Here is an 18,450-nt window from a genome sequence, read left to right as displayed (position 1 = left end):
TTTACTTGATTCTCGCTCTTACTCTCTCTGTAGGTCTCTTTCTCTCTCTCTCTCTCCAGCAGTCATTTTTCGGCTCATAATTGACAGACAGCTGAATTTTTTATAGGCTTTATGTCTGGGAAGTCCTCTGAAGCCAGACATGAAAAAAGATGGCATACCCGTTCGTTATCCCTTCCAACACCCTCCCAACCCCTTGAATGCCTACTGCTATTGCAGTTTCTTGTCCATCCATTAGCAATTGCAAAACTGCAGCATTAAGTGCGTTATTGTGTTATGTACGTTTTCGCTCGTTTTGCCCTCCTACTGTGCGTGTTTAATTGAGACCAAAAACGTCAACGGTTTAATTAAGAAATATGCACTGAGACACAAATGTACATATGTATGTATGTATGTGTACGTGTATCTGTGTTGTTGGCAGTTGAGATGGAAACGGCGATTTGAGAACAATTGTCATGGCATTCCACAAGCATGTCAAGGATGATGTGTGTAGGTTTGGGTCACAGGTGCATTTGGAGCCTGCATTCAATCCTTTACCTAACTGAACTAAAAGCCAAATGGCGTTTTGTATATCAGCTGCTCGTTAGCTACAGCAACTGGAGGAGTATCATCTAATCGACATGACGACTACATCGACGGTGACGACAGAAGCGACGATGTCAGTGGTGGAGACGGCGACGGGAATGGCGGGTGGTTCTGGCATCGGCGCCGACATCCTTCTTCTGACTAAGTGCCAAACAATGATGAGCGTAAAATGTTGTTGGCATTCATATGGGACTCCGTGATGATGGCGATGATGATGATCAGGTTGATTATGTTGTTGTTGTTGTTGTTGCTATTGTGTTCTGGGAAAAAGGTTGAGCAAAACTACTTAGTTGGAGTACTTTTGGGTGAAACTTAAGGCTCCGACTGGCTTTTAAGTGTACATATGTGTGTGTGTATGGTCTATGTGTGCAGTTAAGAGATTAATGGCCAAGTTGAATTAGCTGGAAAATGCCTCTACAATTTTTTACTTCTTATTAGAGTAAGCATATACATATGTGAGTATGTATGTTTGTGCAAAATTGTTCGTTGAGTTGGTACTAACTCTTTGACTAAAATTTAAACAGTTGACACATATTTTCATAATTTTAACGTTAACTTTATAAAATGTTTGAATGAACTAGAAAATTTATAGGCGAGCTACTCCGACTGGTGAATATATTAACAAACAGTTTTAATCTGGTATTTATTGTAAACAGATAAAACAAGAGCACTTGTTGCTGCAACCTTTGGCTAAGATGGTTTCAAAGTTCTTAGGACTAATTTTTTATAATGATATATTCGATTCTTTTAGTTGTTTGATTATGTAGAGTTTTAAAATAAGGTTTTCCAATTGCTTTTACACTTGATTTAATTGTATAGCATATACAACATATAAAGGAAACTGTCCTGACCTCTTCATGCCTTACACTACCTTAGCCAAAAAACATTACATTTCGCTTTGTGGTAATAACTTTTTTCATTACTTAAAGAGTTTTTCTCATTTGGTATTTTTAAAACAAATGATCTAGCCATGACTTTTGTGGCCATCAGTCAAACGGAATAGAAAATTATATACACATATACTATAAATATAAAGCTTTAGAGATACAATATTCTCCATTGAAGCCATGATTTATGGCTTTAGTCTGCATCTAACCGCAAATCTTTCTTGTAGCATTTCTTTTAGTCTGCGATATAAAAACGACAATGTCCATTAACAAAATAGACATATACACACAGACGCAGACACACACACACCGTTAATAGACGTACACTCACACAGATATGTACATACATATACGCACATGCAAGTTGCTCTGTGGCGCACCTTGGCCCCTTAATGTATGCAATAAAGCTCAAGTGTAGCGTCGAGCTCGTTGGTTTGTCGTCCTCCAACCCAAAACTCAAACTGGGCCCGAGCCTGAGCTAACCTTCACTTTCACTGACTAACACACACCGGCTCTCGGTGAGTATGAACATGCATGCATATGCATGCGTGCCACATTGTTGCATTTCAGGTATATTGCATTGTTCCATCCCGTGACCCCCCCTTTCACCATCCACCACCAGTTCGCATAGTGCGGTGGGGAGGGGGGCGGGGAAGAAAGCTGTTGCAATGTGCAAAATGCTGCTGTTGAAAAGTCCTTGTTGTAATTACATTTTGTTTTACTCGTGTTGAGGTTTTTTGTTCCACAAAACGACCTTTTTTCCTTGCACTCCCCGCATAGTTGTTTATGCAAGTGTCACAGTGGGGCAGTGCCAGATAGAGAAAGAGACAGAGACAGAATGAGACAGAGAGGAGGAGGAGAGAAGGACGTTAGAAGCAAGGTGGTAGATTGCAGGATATATGTTCATAGCATGTACCATGTATAACTATGAAATTCATGCGTGATTTTTATTGTCCTGTTGTTGGTGTTGTTATTTTGTGCACATGAAACAATGTTTATGCATGCCTCAGCAACAAGTTACAAGTTGCCACACCCAGCAACAAACAGAAACAAACCCCAACAGAAACGAGAAAAAATTGTCAACTTTATTGAATTTCAAGCGTGTGAAAATTTATGGTTTTCAATTATTCACGCATGCGATTTTCATTTCAAATCGCCTGCTCGAGACCTTTTCACATATTTTTTAGATTTTATTTGGGGACCACAGTGAAGAAGGATCTGAACGAGTCCTTGGCTCCCATTCAATTTTTTTTTTTTTTTTTTTTTTTTTGTGGTCTAACTGCATTGACTTTGACATTTATGGGTCCAGAGGCTGTCGATGAAATGACCATGGGGATTTGGCCTAGGTTTGTGGGCTGAGGTTAAGGATTCCTTTCACATTTACTTCCCCGCTCTTTTCTCTCTCTGTATCTTCTTTTCTCCCTTTCTCATTCTCGACTGCTTGGCAAAATCGAGTGGGCAGGTAAAATGGTATCGACTGATGGATATTGATTGTAATCGATATTGTTAAATGGAAATGAGTGAAATATTTGCTAAGGTGAAGGATAGCTAACCGCTGTGAATAAAACATGACCTTATCTCACCTTAATTAATATAAGTTTCAATAGACAATAATGCCAACTAGCAACTAGTTAGTTGACAGTAAAGGTTGGGGGAAAAAAGCTAAAACGAACTCATGAAATGGGTCAAGGTTAAATTAGGTCAACTAAAAGTGGCTCATTCAGTTTGTATGCTATTTTAAGTGCATAGTTCTTTCTCACTTGCTTATTTTCTAATTCTCCCTCTCTCTCCACTCTCTCTCTATCTATTTCTCTCTTTCTTTCGCTGTATATATATAGTGGGTATTTCTCTCTTTCTCTCTGGCTTTGCTTGTCCTTCATTCAGGGCAATGACAGTTACAGTTACAGTTACAAAGTTAGCGGGCCAGTTAACTTGTCAGCTTACAGCTAAATGCTTTCTCTTAATATTAAAGCAAATGCAAGTGCAAAAAGTGCAAACATAATAAGTAATTATGTATTCTAATTAAATTTAATTAAATTAGTTTTAACATTTTAGTAATTTCCTCAATGTCATTGGCTTGATAAACTTAACCAAAACTCAAAGTTAAAGGGATATTCAAACATCTAACTAATTAGTTAAAAAATTTAATTTTATTACTAGTTTTTACTGCATAAAAGTAAAAGTAAGAAGGCATTAAAACAAGAGAATTGTAGCAGTTTAAAATTTTATTGTTGGGTACATATATAACTGTTGTTTAGTATGTTAAACTTGAGATCGATATATAAATTACAAAGTTGCTTTTTAGGGTCAGCAAACCAAAAATGTGACCTTTCTAAATAGAATCATTCCCGCCAGAAGCAACTGATTGTTGTTTGTGTTTAAAATTTGTCTTCTTAGCAAATAAACTATAATAAAAACATTGTTTATTAGCATTGCAATTGAAGCAATGCAGCTATGTATGTTGCCTATTTGCGAGACAATGCCATTCTGATTGCAGAGATTTTTTCGCAACTTTTTAAGCAGTTCTTTGTCAGAAAATTGATTGACTCAAATTATGTCGTCTTTCATTTTATTGTGGTTTGCAATCAAAAAATTCATCTGATTCTCTTCGTGTCTCTTTTTTTTTTTTTATTATTTTCACATCCTTACCGAAAGCGCACTATCAATATTATGAGATTTAACCGCCTGAAACCCGCTTGTTGATGGACTTATGTACATACATATATGTATGTATATTTGTGTATATACAAGTTGGAGGACGAGAAAAATATTTCAAATGTAATATGCTTGTTGGCTGTCAGGAAGGAGGGAGAAACGGTTGTAGGGGAGGGCACACGGCATGACTCGGCAGAGCAATTCAACGTTTTTCTCTTTTTTTGCTACACTCGAGTAGACACTCAAAGGGGTTGGGTTATGTTCCAATAAAAATAAAATAAAACCCTGTTTAAATACAAAGTTGATGACTACAAGAATACCCTGTAAATAACATATGTGTGTTTATTGGCTCATTTCTTTTGCCATAAAAATATGTTAAGTAGATCATAACAAAAAAATACAAATTACCTTATGACTGTCGAGTTTAAAGATTGGTGTAGTTTATTTAATACTGCAATAATATCTACAAAATGGATGAGTTTAAGATGCTAAATACTTAATTTGTAAGGATATACAAAATTCGAGAAACTCTAGGATTCTAGGGTATACATATAACCGGTTAAGCATAGATGAAAGCTTTTAAAAAATTGATTGTAAATGTCAGGCAAGACGGCGAGTGCGAAAATATTTTGCGCACGTTGAACTGTCAGCCCAATGTCCTCCGGCTTCCCATCAGTCCCATCAGCTTGTGGCCCCTACCTCAACCGCCAAATGCCAACTGCTGACTCTATGTCTGACTAAATGTGCACGTGTTGGTTTGTAGATTCTTTTATATGTGTGTTAGTGGGTGTGTGTGTGTGTGTGTGGTTGCATGTGTGTATGTTTGTTGGCAATTTCCGCTTCTACATTTCCGTTCATTTTGTCACGTAGTTTATGAATGAATTTAACTGCCGACGACCAAATACAACGTTGACGACGTTGAGAACGATGGCTGCCATAAAGCTTGTTGATATGTTTTAATGAGCACTTTTTATATGCACACATGAAACGCTCTTCTTTCGTTGCAATGTGTGTGTGTGCGATGTATGCTATGTATGTATGTGTAGTCACACACACAAACACATACAGAACAAAACTAAAAAGCTTGAAACATGCCCAACCAACTGAATGACACTCATCGCACATTTAAAGGCCGCCTCTACTTCTCATTGCAAATTGCTTCGCTTGCAAACTTGACAACTGTTCAGTTTTGGTCCCGCCCTTCCCATTTGCACCCCTCAACAGAGTTGCTCTAGTGCCCCTCTCTGCAAAAGCCTTTCAACTTCTGACAAAAGACTTGGCCGAAAAAAAGTTTTTTAATTACATTTTTCATTTCCTCTTAGCGCCACATTACGTATACGCATATGTGTACGGCCGGCCCATTCTTCATTGTTTCACCATGTGTCGAGATGAGTGTGTATGTGTTTGTGTCTTGGGGTGGGGTCGGAGGTTCCTTGGCCATCTCAGACGAAGCCAATAAAAATGACCAAAAATTGCTTTAACTTCTGTGTAATATCCCTTAACGTATCCTGTGAGATTTTGTAAAAACGATTTAGCGATTGCCCTGTCAGTCTTATGCTTTGTGGACGGGTGACTAACTGCTGGGACAGCTTTTGCCCATTTCTTGAGCAGTATAGCACAACAAAGAGAAACACACACACACACACATGTATGTACATATATTGCATGTCCTAGCAACAAAGCTGTCAATAACAAGTGTAGCCAATATAGCACTGCAGTTGTACATATTGAGCGAAAAGTGACCATGCGAGGGTAATTTCAAAAATTATCTTCAAACAACCCTAAAAATAGTGTAAATATGAAAACAAAACCATAAATATAACTCAATACAAATCAACCATATAAATTATAAGCAAGGTTAAAGACATTCAATATCTTTATAGTTTCCGATCAAGTTTCACTATTACATCCAAATCGCAGCAGAAGAAACTTTTACGAGCTCTAAAATTTTATGAACATATTCACTAAGCCTTTTGCAGAGGGGCAAATAATAATTTCGCCTGAAAGCATAATTTAAGCCCCTAATAAAAGTGGTAAAAAAATTGTCTTAACCAAAATGTTATCTTTTGGTTTTTAAAGTCCAGCTTTCTCATGCTTTTGCAAAGTTTCCAATGATAGAACTTAAGTGTATTTGACTTGTCCAATTTTTTATATGCTGTAATTATATATGGTTGAAAATGGCAAAAAGAATTTAATACAAAAAACAATCTGCTTCAAATCATAAGGTTTCCATAAACTCAATTGATTGTATTCTACTTTATTTTAGTAATAGTAATCCATCAAATTGAAAATATTTAAATAAAGTGATGATTTGTTAACATTATTTGAATTTCCTTGAACCAAATGAACACAGCTAGCAAAATGATTCTTGGCTCGAATGATTTATTATTTGATTTGTCTTTGAAAGAATCAGCTTTCCGTCTATAACTGATTGGTCATTTCATTAGATAAAGAAACTTTTTATGCCACCCAATAGACAGTGCATTGTTGCTGTAGACATTTTTTGTTTTGTTCTGTTTGGTTTTATATTTTTTCTAGGAAAGAAAAGCCATAGACAACTTGTTAGGAGCTCGAGAGAAAAAAAGAGAGAGCGAAATAGCAGCGACTTTCATCTTTAGCTGGCAAGTCGCAAGACTTTGCAAACGATTTATGTGTGTCTGTGTGGTGTGCGGTGGCCCAGAGTATAGAGTGACCACTCTGTGTGGTTCTTCCAATGTTTCCTTGAGGTTAGCAGATAGACTCGGTTTGATTTCTCATTGCTTGGTATCTAGGCCATACACGTAGAGCTATGCTGGAGGCATTTTACTTATGAGTGTCATGCGTCGCAAATCTCTGCACACAACTTGCAAAAAGATACATGGCCAAAACGACTCACACACACACACAGACGGACACATTGTCCTTACATATATAAAGCACACACATACATATATCTTTTTTCTAGGTTTTTTTTTTTTTTTTTTTGTTTGTAGTTCTTTTGGTAGAAGACTTAACTGGCATATAAAACTGTGAAAAGTGATGGTGGTGGGGTGAAATGGCAAAATGTGGTCTGTGCATGTCAATTTGCGGTTTTTCTCTGCCCAGAATGGTAAAGATTTCTGATCAGATCCCGTGAAAATCGTTTATGGCCTGAAATACGTACTGTGTAATATTTCTGTCATTTAAATGCGGGTTAAGCTCCTTCGATTGCCATGCGGGTAATTTTACTAGGTTCCCTCTACAACTGTTTTTGTGCCTTGCATTAATTTGCCTCTTTTTTGTGCTTGAGCCTTTTCTTTTTTTGTGGTGGTTGTTGTTGTTGTTGTTTCGAAAGACAGAGTGTGGAGAATTTGCAGGAACAAGTTGGCAAATTTATTTGCGTTTATCTTTGTGCCGAAAGTTTTCGGTTAACGTGTTTGCCATTGTCAACAACTTTGTTGTGGTGCTCACTCGATGTTTTTGCTATCCTCCCCCCCCGCTGTCGACCCCTTTTGCCATCATGGCCAGAGCTCTTGCAATTGCAATTGCTTTTGCCAAGTTTTCGGGCAAATTGTTTGTTTTGTTTGGCGCGTGCAGATTTTTATTTTTTTTTTCCACCCAACTTTTCCATTTTTTTCCTTTTTTGTTGTTGTCTATGTCAGGCACACACACCCACACACACATAGAATCCAAACACAATACTCATCCCCCCCTACCATCATCCAACGGGCCCTTTGCCCACTCAGTCTGTGTGCATCAATATTTGACTTGTTGTATTGCCATTGCAAAACGTTGAACAGTTCTGTTTTTCTTTTTTGTTGCTCGATTTTCTTGTCACTTGCCTCAATATTTAAGTCATGCGTTAAATGCTTTTCCATGCCCGATTTTGCTACGGGTCCTTTTCCTATATGTATATCAATCCATCCATTTGTATATATACATTCATGTATATCTTTCTACCATTGTGGCTTCGTATTTTCAATTTGGTTGTGCAAACACAAACACAAAAATACCCAAATAGAAAATTGCATTTAAATGGCCAATATATTTTGTGGTTTATTTGCATTTTAGGCTCGAATAATAAATATTTGTGTGTCCCTCGTATAAATCAGATATTTTAAGATTATATTCGAGCATAGCCTTCCCACGATTCACTCCCCAAACGGTCAAGCCTTTTAATTGATTACAATTGTTTTGTAAAGTCTTTTGCATGCAGGCAAATTGCCTGTCTTGCCAATAACAAATTTTTCACCCCCAAAATGTGGGTCAAGGCAAGAATGTGGAGAGAGAGAGTTAATTCAATATACATAATTGATAAGATGTAGGATTTGAAGTCTGACTGTTGAAAGCATTTAATTCAATTTATTTGCCAAATATTTCGAGTATTTTGAGCTTATACATTGGTAAGGAGAAGTGATTCAACTGATATTGCTTATAGCTATGTGTATTCAAATCAATGCCCAACTATAATTCTATAAATTCATGATACACAAAAATGATTTACTGTAATCTAAATGTGGCTATACACACTGCCTTGTCATAAACATTGAATATATCTATTTCGATAAGCAGACTAACGAGTACTTTAGAGTACTCTAAATTAAGATCCACAATCAAGCTTCAAATAATTTATATGGGGTCTATAGGGTGATCACTTTAGAATCTAAAACTGTAGGTTAATAATATTTTTGTATGTAGAACTGAACAAATAATTTAAAAAGAAAAAGATTGACTCAATATTGATTCAATACTTCCTAAAAACATGTTATTCAAAATTGATTAATAGAGAAGAAATTGATTTAAAATATCAAAGAAGCTAACTTTGGCTGTGCCGAAGCTTATATACCCTTGCAGTTTTTGGCCTTAATATTTGTACATGTCCCAAACTCTTTTTCTGTAACACAATTCAGCAATGCACAGACAAAACCATCCAAATATTATTTCCGTTTCTTTATGTATGTTCCTTTTATGCGATCTTATTAAAATTTTGGGATATGGGGGATATATTTATGTGGAAAACTATATCATTAGTAGATTTGGTAAAATATACCCTGCTTAACAAATTTTTCCTAAAGGACTTAATGATGAAGTGTTATGAAGGAGAGCAGTTACCATCCTGACGATTTTCATATAATATGTTACCCGGGTTATAAGTAGCTTATGTATATATCAGTTTTCACTCGATTAGCTCCTAAGATGGCTTCATGAAGTTGGTTTGAATGGACCGATTTGATTCAGATTCTCATGCTGATCAACAATTTATATACTTCATGGGATCGGAAATGTCTTCTTGTGTTCGTTATAAATATATGACCAATTTGGTAAAATATAATATAATATTGTCTCTCTAAGTATAAAAACTCCTAGCTTTGTAGTCGCTATCAAGTCTCTTTTAAAGCAAGAAAAAATGTTAAATACTAGTTAAAAGAAATTAATCTATCGTAATGCTGAGTTTTTTGTTGTAAGATAGATAGTAATATCAAGATGGTACTGTATCCTAGATTGTCATTTGGTTTTTAGTAAGTTTACGCCTTAAAAGGTTTAACAAATTGAATGACTTACAAATTGCTAATGACGAGTTGTAAAGAGATAGGCCTAGATCAAATCGATTGAAACAATATGGGAAGTTGTATAAATAGAAGACGCAAAAAGACAAAGATATAAAATTTTAAATGAAAAGTTTTTTAATGAAAAGTGACAAATATCCGCTATCTCGCTTTGAGCGGTGGCTGGGCTGTCAGAATTCGTTTACTATCTTAATATAAACAAGTTAAAAACCGTATTTGCCGAAAATGATTTTCGTGCAGCCCTTTAACTTTAATTAAATTGTTATTGATGATTAAGTTATTATTAATACAATGAGATAATAGCTATCATTTGTAGTGGTAAATATCTTTATCTTTAAATAGGCAAGGGTAATCATGCAACAAGTTTTTTCTTTATATTACTTTGTCTCTCTGACTAAAAAGTTTTTCAGCTGGGACTTGAAAATGTAAATTTTTAACTTGAGTTCCCAGTGTTTTTAAGGACCTTTTTAAGGACTTAATATAGTTTGTTAAAGCATTAGAATACTTAACAGTTTTGAGAATATTCAGAAAATGTTTTTTCTTTTCAGTCCAGGGGTAATGCATTTGCTCAATTTTCCATCGATAAACGTAGTTTATCATTTAGTATTTAGGAACTGAAGCATCTGTCCCATTTCTAAATGGATAAGCTTGGAAAAGACCATAAATGTTAACTGTATTACCCTTTTACACACGCTCATTGGCTCACATTACTCGCATACATACATTTATGGACATACATTTTTTCGCAATACTCGTATATTTAATCAGCTTTCATTTTTACCTGGTATTTTTGTTGCTTCTTTTACTTACAGGTAAGTGCTTATATCCTCTCGCTGTCAACTTTAAACTGCAATTTGTGGAAGGAAAAACTCTGGCAAGTATAAAAAATGCTTTCTCTAAGCGGGGGCAACACACAAAAAAAACGTACACATAACGGCATATCAAAGTAATAAAAAAAAAAAAACGAGAAACCTTCACATAAACCTTAGAGATATGAGCACAAAAGTCTAACAATAACTGGATGAGGGGCGACATGACATGAGGGGGGGTACAGGAGGTAGGCAGGCAGGCAAAGGCAATCTGCCTCAACTTTGGTAACAAGTTTTTCTTATTGTTTTTGCTGTTGTTGTTGTTGGGCTTTCTGCCTAGGCAGCTGTCAAAAATCAACGCAAACGTCAACGCAGAAAAGCTACAAAAAAGAATAAAAAGCACAAAAAAAAAAAATATAGAGAAGAAAGACGAAAGACCTAGCATAGAGAAACAGTAGGGCAAAAGGACGAAAAAAAGAAATACGAAGGCGTTGGACACATGTTGAAAATGTCAAAAAGTAGGCAACATGTTGGAGACTTTCCAGCCTCTTTAGCCCCCTTCGTTCATTGTATTTGGATATTTTTATAAGTTTACTACATACGCACACACACACACACATACACATAACCAGACTGTGCCTAAAAAGGCCATGGAAGGTCGAAAAGTCAAAGGATGAGAATGGGCGGGGAGGGAGGGTGAGGCGCTAAGCAAAAACCGTTTAAAAATCTTTACATCTTTCTCGTTGTCAGCATGAGGCAGCTGCCAACTATTTGGGCAAAAGGCGTTCATTGATTTTTATGGCCAACGCCTTCAAAGTGACAAGAGCTACATGGACCATATCCTGAAGATTGTCATTTCTCGTTCAGTATTTTTTCATTTTTTTCTCTTTCGTTTTGCTTTTTATTAAAGCCCTGCACGATGCTACACCAAAAGAAACAAGCAAATGCACTAAAGTTTTCTTTTTATGGACAGGCCAAAAAGTGTACAAAAATAGAATGAACCCTTCTTCTCTAGTAGTTCTAATTCAATTTCCCGTTTTTCCGATGAGCTTCTGTTACGTATTAGACTTTCGTTAATTTAATGAAGTTTTATTAAAGTTTATCACATTTTATTGTATTTTAAAGGTTTTCTTTATCGATTGATTGATTATTCACAATTGTTTAAAACGTCGCGACGTTACCCAAAACGTTGACGTTGTTCTTATGGATAAAAACATATATCAATATTATTGGAATCTGCTTACATATTGATAACATGCCAATCGATTTTGGTAATCAAATTTGGTGAGCAAATCGTGGTATAATTTCACTTAGGGGAGGCTCCTCCACACAAGTCCTAAACCGTTCCTGTCCCTAGGGGTAACCTCCTTTAACCTATCGCAACACGAAGACAATAACCCATACCAAAAAAATATATATATATGAATATCTTACTCTTTCTTTGTCTCGCATTTTCTCTGTCTCTCTCGGGCTATCCTCTTTCTTCTATCTTTTGGCTCTCACATTGTGTTGACTTTTTGATTATTTGGCTTTTAGTTGATTATAAACAGGCGAGGGAAATACTTACACACACACACATACCCATACACCCCTCTTTCGCTTACACGCATGTCGGGTTATACCATACAATGGGGCGGGGGAAGACTTCATATACAGACAAAAGGATTGCTTGTCCGTGGGAACGACAAACGGAACTGTTGAATCCCATTGAAAGAGTGGAGAATATAAAGCGAAGGAACGGTGACAAAGGCTGTATACAAAAAAAAATTCATATCTCCGTTTTTCCCTGTTGCTGCTATGGCTATCATCCTCTTTCCCTTTCTCTCTCTTTATCTCACTGGCTTTAAGTTCGCCTCGTTTGTGTCATTTAAACTAGCAACTCATAAAAAACAAAAAAAAAAAAAACCAAACGAAAATGTTCCTTTTTCGTGAGATTTTCCGTTTTTTGCTTTCGTTTCCTTTTACGGTATTCAATTTTACGCACGCACGAATTTGGTCTGGGCAAATCATAAAGAAAATTACATGGCAAAAAAGAAACTATCGGCCAACGAGCCATGGCATTTCCTATTTATTTGGGCTTTAAACTTGAAATAGTTTAACACACAAGCAGCAGCCCAGAATCACAGAATCACAGAAGCAGATGGCTGTCGAGTACTGCTGGCTCTGTTGCTGCTCCTGTCGAGTGGTGGGTGCAGAAGTTAATCATAGCAAAAACTTTGATTTCATTTAAGAAACTCGAGAAAACAAGCTAAAATACATCTACAGCAGACGCACAAACACACTTCAGACTCTTGTTAGCTTAGGCGATGAGTTTGCCAAGGGTTGCTTAAGCTTTTCTCCCAAAAAAAAAAAAAAAGAAAAGCGAAAAACTAGATTGAATGATATGGCAAAATTCAAGCATACTTATTATGGATTAGTGGAAACATGTTGAACATGAAAAGGGCGTTAAAAGGGTTTAGATGACAATCAATTCGAAAAATATATGTTTCTGTGAACAACCAATATATAATAGTTACGGTGGTGGTAAGTTGGAACAAGTACTTGTGAGTTTTGCATATTCATACTGGTACACAATTAAGATTGTCTAGATAATTAAGAAAATGTCGAAAGAACCACGATTTATGTAGAAATTCTTACTTGCTACCACTTTTACTCTGCTCAAATTTAAGAACTTCTCTACAAAGGGGTTGGTCTATCCTAGAAGGGAAGATGTGTCAGAAATTTCGTTGTATTCCATTCCATTTTTGGAGAAATCAACAATAACTTTTCTTCATAACTACTAAGTTTACTTACCAGCTAACCATTCTTGATTTGTAGGGCTGTACCACTAGCATAACGACAGAACTAGTTGAAACTAAATTTAAGAAAAGCAGAAGATTCGTAACGGGAGGATTTTTAATTTTTCCTTTAGATTCCATGTCAAAGGTAGTCAAAATATTTCATTAAAGTTAGAAAACTAAATGAAAATTTCAATGAAATGCGTGAGATGTGTTTATCAAATTGATAAATGTAATATTGAAACAAGCTAGGGATATAAATGAAACTCATAGTAACAATGTCAAACAAATAAACTGAATAATCGATGTATGTATTTCAAATTCTTGAAATGGCCCTCGCAGTTAGCCAAAAGAAAAAAATAAATTTTTTATTTTTCGTTGTTGTTTTTTGGGTTTTTTTTTTCTCTCCTGTGTTTTTGAGAATCATTTTGCCGCAAATGTTGCCTCATCTAAGCTAAAAGTGAAAAGCTGCCTGCCAAACACAGTCGTACCCCTAACCATAACCATTGCCTGCCCACCGCCAACCCCCCGTTTTAGCCATCGTACCGCCTTTACCGCTGTCGGCAACAACAAATACATTGTTATTGTTGTTGTTGTTTCACTGGCAGTGCCGCTACCAACGAGAGCGAGTGCCTAAGACACTTGCGTTTTCAGTATTCTGTTGTGTGTTTTCACTTTTTTTTCTCTCTCTCTGAATTTTCCCTTTTTTGTTTTTGGGGGCGAATTGGGTTAAGCAGCCTGCGCTGTACATGTGTGTGTGTATGTGTGGGTAAGGGTGAATATGCGGTTGTGAGTGTGTGTGTGTGTGTGTGTGTGTGTGGTGTGCCCTTGTCTCAACTTAAACGATGAAATGAGCATTTGTGCCAAAGTATGTACAACAACAACACAAATACACATAAATTATACTTTTTGTTGTTGTATATGTTGTGTGTGTGTGCGTTAGTGTGTGGGTGTGTGTTGCTTTTCACAGCCGTTACGTTACGCTACGTTACGTTTCTTTGCGTTGTGGCTTTTGTTTTTCGTTTTCCATTTTCCATTTTTGTCTTGCATTTAAATTAAGTCTAAATGTCGACAAGAGGCCATTGTTGTTGTTGCCATTACGACTGAATGCCAGGGTTGTCACAGCTAACGATACAACAGGTTACATATACACACACATTCACATAAACGTACATACATATAAAAAATACAATTTACGCATATATATTTAATTCGTTACATGCATACATACATATCTGTATTCAACATCCAGCATTGCTCCAGATTCCATGGGGTATATTCACTTGGTCAACATTCTTATAACTTTCTTGGATTATCCTTATCAGTCGCCTACGTTCTCTGTCCATGTCCTTTTTGCTATTAAGTATAAGCCTGGAGCATAGTGAAGCGAAGCCATCAATTGCGGTAGACAAAGTTATCTCATATGTTGAGTTAGATTAATCCTTTTCCATTCAGCCTTCTTATTTGCCCATACATCTTGATTGAATTGAATTGTATGAGAAATATGGTAGATAATATATTACATGATAGGAACTTAATTATATGAGTGGAGAGTAATAGTGGTTTAGGGCACAAAGGAAATTTCCGTCATTACTTAGGTTTTTATCAAACAAATCAAAATTAGGGATATAAATTTTGTAAGCTTTTCAAATTTGACCCTTTTTGTGTAGTTCTCACTGTTTTGCTGATAATAATTCTAATAATTTGGCATTATCATCAATAAATGACAACAAATTACTTAAGGTAGAGTATTTAAAGTGGAGTACTTAGAGTAACCAGCGTTTTGAATCTGTATCAATCAGTCAATACGAAAAGGTCGTATATATCTTCGTCCTTTAGATGGCAACATGTTTTAGATCTACTTGTGAGAGTGTAAAAAAAGAAACACGAATCATGTAATCACTTTAACTGTGACTTGTCTTCACATCTGAGTGAGTTTTATTTGATGAATTTAATTCATTCTATATAATATAATCAAAGCAGCTACATATCCAACGTCAACTTGAAAATCGAAAAAGAAAAATAAATTATAAAACTATAAATTTCATTTCAAAAAGCTAAAATATATGAAAATTTCGACTTTAATTTAAAATTGATGAGCTAAATATGATAAAGTGATTAGAGGTAGATATTTTCAAATTGGTTATTTTTGTAAATTTTTTGGTGTAAAAATGTTACTAAAAATGTATTTGTGCTCTCTTTTTACATTTTGAGCATTTTAATTGAAAAGTTTTTCAGTTACATACATGAAACTGAAAAATTAAATACCAAAAATGCCTCATTCAACGTCCTATTCAAACTTTTTGAATAGATCCTTTCGAAATTTTCTAAACAAGTATGAGTGTGAGTATGTAGATTATGGAGTGCAGTAAAACTGTGCATTTCATTTTTAAAGTGAACAATTTGTTCAAATGATTTTTTGGTGGTCCTTTTTACAGTTTTGGTTCTATAAGCTGGCTTTTGTGACTTTCAATTTTTGGCAAACACACACACACACACACACACATTTATACACTCGCTTATATGTACATATATACAGTGTTTGTTAGTTTGTATTGACATTTCCAGAGCACTGCGTTGCCATATTTATTTTCAATTTAACTTTAATGCTCGCGTGCCATTGCCAGGATACTGAGTCCTTTGAGAGCTTGCTGGTTAGCTTGCTTGTTGCATGGGTCTGGCACATTTGTTGTTCATATTACCAGGGATCTGCTACATGTAATTTATGGCCCAACCAACGACAGCGGTAGTAAAGTTAATGCGCTCAGTCCAAAGAAAAAAACAAAAATAAAACCAAACCCATACCACACACATACGAAAATAACAAAAAAAATTTTAAAAACCTGACCCTTATCATAATTGAAATAAACTAAAAAGCAGTGGAGGCAACCTAAAAAACATTTAAAACAAATTAGGGATGGAATCACAAAATTTTTGGGTTTTTGATTCAATTTACATATATAATTTAATAAGTTACTGTCTATCTGTAGTCAAAAGGGCTAGAAACTGTCTAACTGGAGTAATCAACAGGAGATATCACATACATACATATGTATATAACTAACTCAAAATTACAACCCTGTGACAAAAGTTAATATGCTCTATGTTAGTTAATACACATAAAATATTTGCAAAATTTTCCAAATACCTAATGGCTAAACTTCTAAATAATGTTGGGCAATAATATGTCGATTGGGAATTGTCAATACAACAATGGATTATATCAAAAATACTTTTAATTACCAACAAAATGGAAAGATTTAATTAAAAACCATTTCCCCCTCTCAATTTTAAATCAAGGTCATAAACTATTGCATATTGTTACATTTTTCGTAGCCAATTAGTTAGTTTAGAAAACTTGCAAAAAAAAAAAAAAACAAAGCACTAAAAGATTTAATTGTATTCTCTCTTGTATATTAAATTTCATAAATATTTTATGACTTGCATGTCACAATTTGTTAGCCAGCCAAAAACATACAAAAAAAAAAAAAAAACACGAAAAAACACAAAAAAAGAAGCATCAGCGCCCACCCGAAAATTGTTCATTTAAATTTTAATTGCTTTATAAATGCTGAAAAGTCCTTGAACTTTTGCGTAAGTGAGCGAGACACGGAGAGAAATAGGTAAAGTGATAGAGGGAGTTGGAAAAGATGGTGTAATGAAAGCAAGGGACAGAGTAAAAGTGCTCATAAAATATGATAAAAATGCCCTTGCTAGAAGCCTTTGGAATAAAGAAAGAACGGAGAATAAAAAAAAAAAAAACACTAAAGAAAAATGAAAACATTTCGCTAGTTTGAAGCATTTTTTAAAAATGAAAAAAGTTATATATATGTATGTTTGTATATTAATAAAATGTTCACGCTCAAGTTTTTGCAAACAGTGGCTGGGCTATTTAGTTACAGTTGTAGCCAGAGGGCCATGACACAGGAAGAAGAAGGACGATGGAACGATGGCAAACAATAGATATACACATACATATACATATGTCTAACCCTGTGAGAGTGTGTGTACATACTCACACCCACACACACATGGACACATTCATAATGGTTGCTATGAAATGATGTCCGGTAGGTATACTTGAGAAATTTTTAAGTGTGTGCAACGCTTTTATTCCCACTCTTCCCCGCTTAAAACCCCAAAAACATTGAGGAAAACGGAGCGGGTTGCCTGAGTCCGGGTTGTATGCTCTGACGCCATTTCCGCTCTAAACCGTCAACATGCATGGTGAGAGACAGTTGGAAGGCATGTACTCTACATAAGTGTTTTAACGATGTGTGGCATGATGGCAATGTGGTCAAGTTGGTTAAACAAACTAAAAACGAAACAATAATGGAAATCATTTACTATATTAAACGATTGTGCCATTAATACTTAAAGATCAAAGAGGCTAGACAATTATAAGTTGGCCAAGTTGGATTCATATCTTTAGTTGTTAATAAGTAAAGAAAATTTGAAAATAATGTTAAATGTGAAATTTACCAACAATGGTTTGTAGCAATGATGTTTTTTTGGATCTGAGATTCTTCGAAAGGACCCTGTGTGAGATTTGCTCCCAAAAACTGCAAAAACACTTCTTAAACTGTTTATATTTTAATATCCTAGATGATTTTCGATTTACCGATTATACTAGAAAAACAGATAATATCGACTTTTTGGCAGAATAAATTCCAACAACTCATACTTAAAATATTCTTATATTAAAAACTAGATTAAATAAGTCAAAAGTAGAAGGTAAAGTTAATTATCAGATGAAAAAAAAGAATTATGTTTTTAAAATGATTCGGCATTACAAAAACTTAACTATGTAAATACATATGTACATACTTAACGTTGTAAAGCTATGGCTATAGATGGTTTATTGAAATCAAAATCCTGGGATTTGTTTTTTGAAATCAATATTAATTATTTTTCATTTGACCAGCCTACGCTGCGATTTAAAATTTTGGTCATAACGCATTTAAAATACATTCAAATTGTGATTGTTTTGTGTGTTAAAAGTACCTATATTAAATTCCTGTAAAACTATTATTCTAATAGCAGCAATGTCTCCGACCTTAAACCAGAGCTGCATCTATGAACTTCTTGATGATGTGACTTTTTAAATGTAGTTGAATTTGATTGGAATTAAATTTTTCTTATTCAAATGATGTGGACTAATTTACAATATTTTTGAAGAGTCGCCTTAATTATTAAAGTTGCCATGTAGAGACTC

The 18,450-nt window shown here is 35.1% G+C and overlaps 1 protein-coding gene across 4 annotated transcripts in view; it reads left to right on the top strand.

Moving 5' to 3' along the window:
* nAChRalpha6 (nicotinic acetylcholine receptor alpha6) overlaps positions 1 to 18,450 on the top strand; it is a 119,537-nt gene that overhangs the window by 31,022 nt on the left and 70,065 nt on the right. Inside the window, exon 4 of one of the 4 annotated variants that reach the window (XR_011031714.1) lies at positions 10,462 to 11,091. The exons of the other annotated variants lie outside the window; for them this stretch is intronic. The gene's annotated coding sequence lies outside the window, so the exon portion shown is untranslated. Of the gene's footprint in view, positions 1 to 10,461; positions 11,092 to 18,450 lie in introns of those variants that run through there. 4 annotated transcript variants of the gene reach the window in all.

Source organism: Drosophila tropicalis, unplaced genomic scaffold, assembly GCF_018151085.1.
Source record: "Drosophila tropicalis isolate 14030-0801.00 unplaced genomic scaffold, ASM1815108v1 contig_393, whole genome shotgun sequence".
NCBI lineage: Eukaryota > Metazoa > Arthropoda > Insecta > Diptera > Drosophilidae > Drosophila > Drosophila tropicalis.
This window is presented reverse-complemented; position numbering and strand designations above follow the sequence as displayed.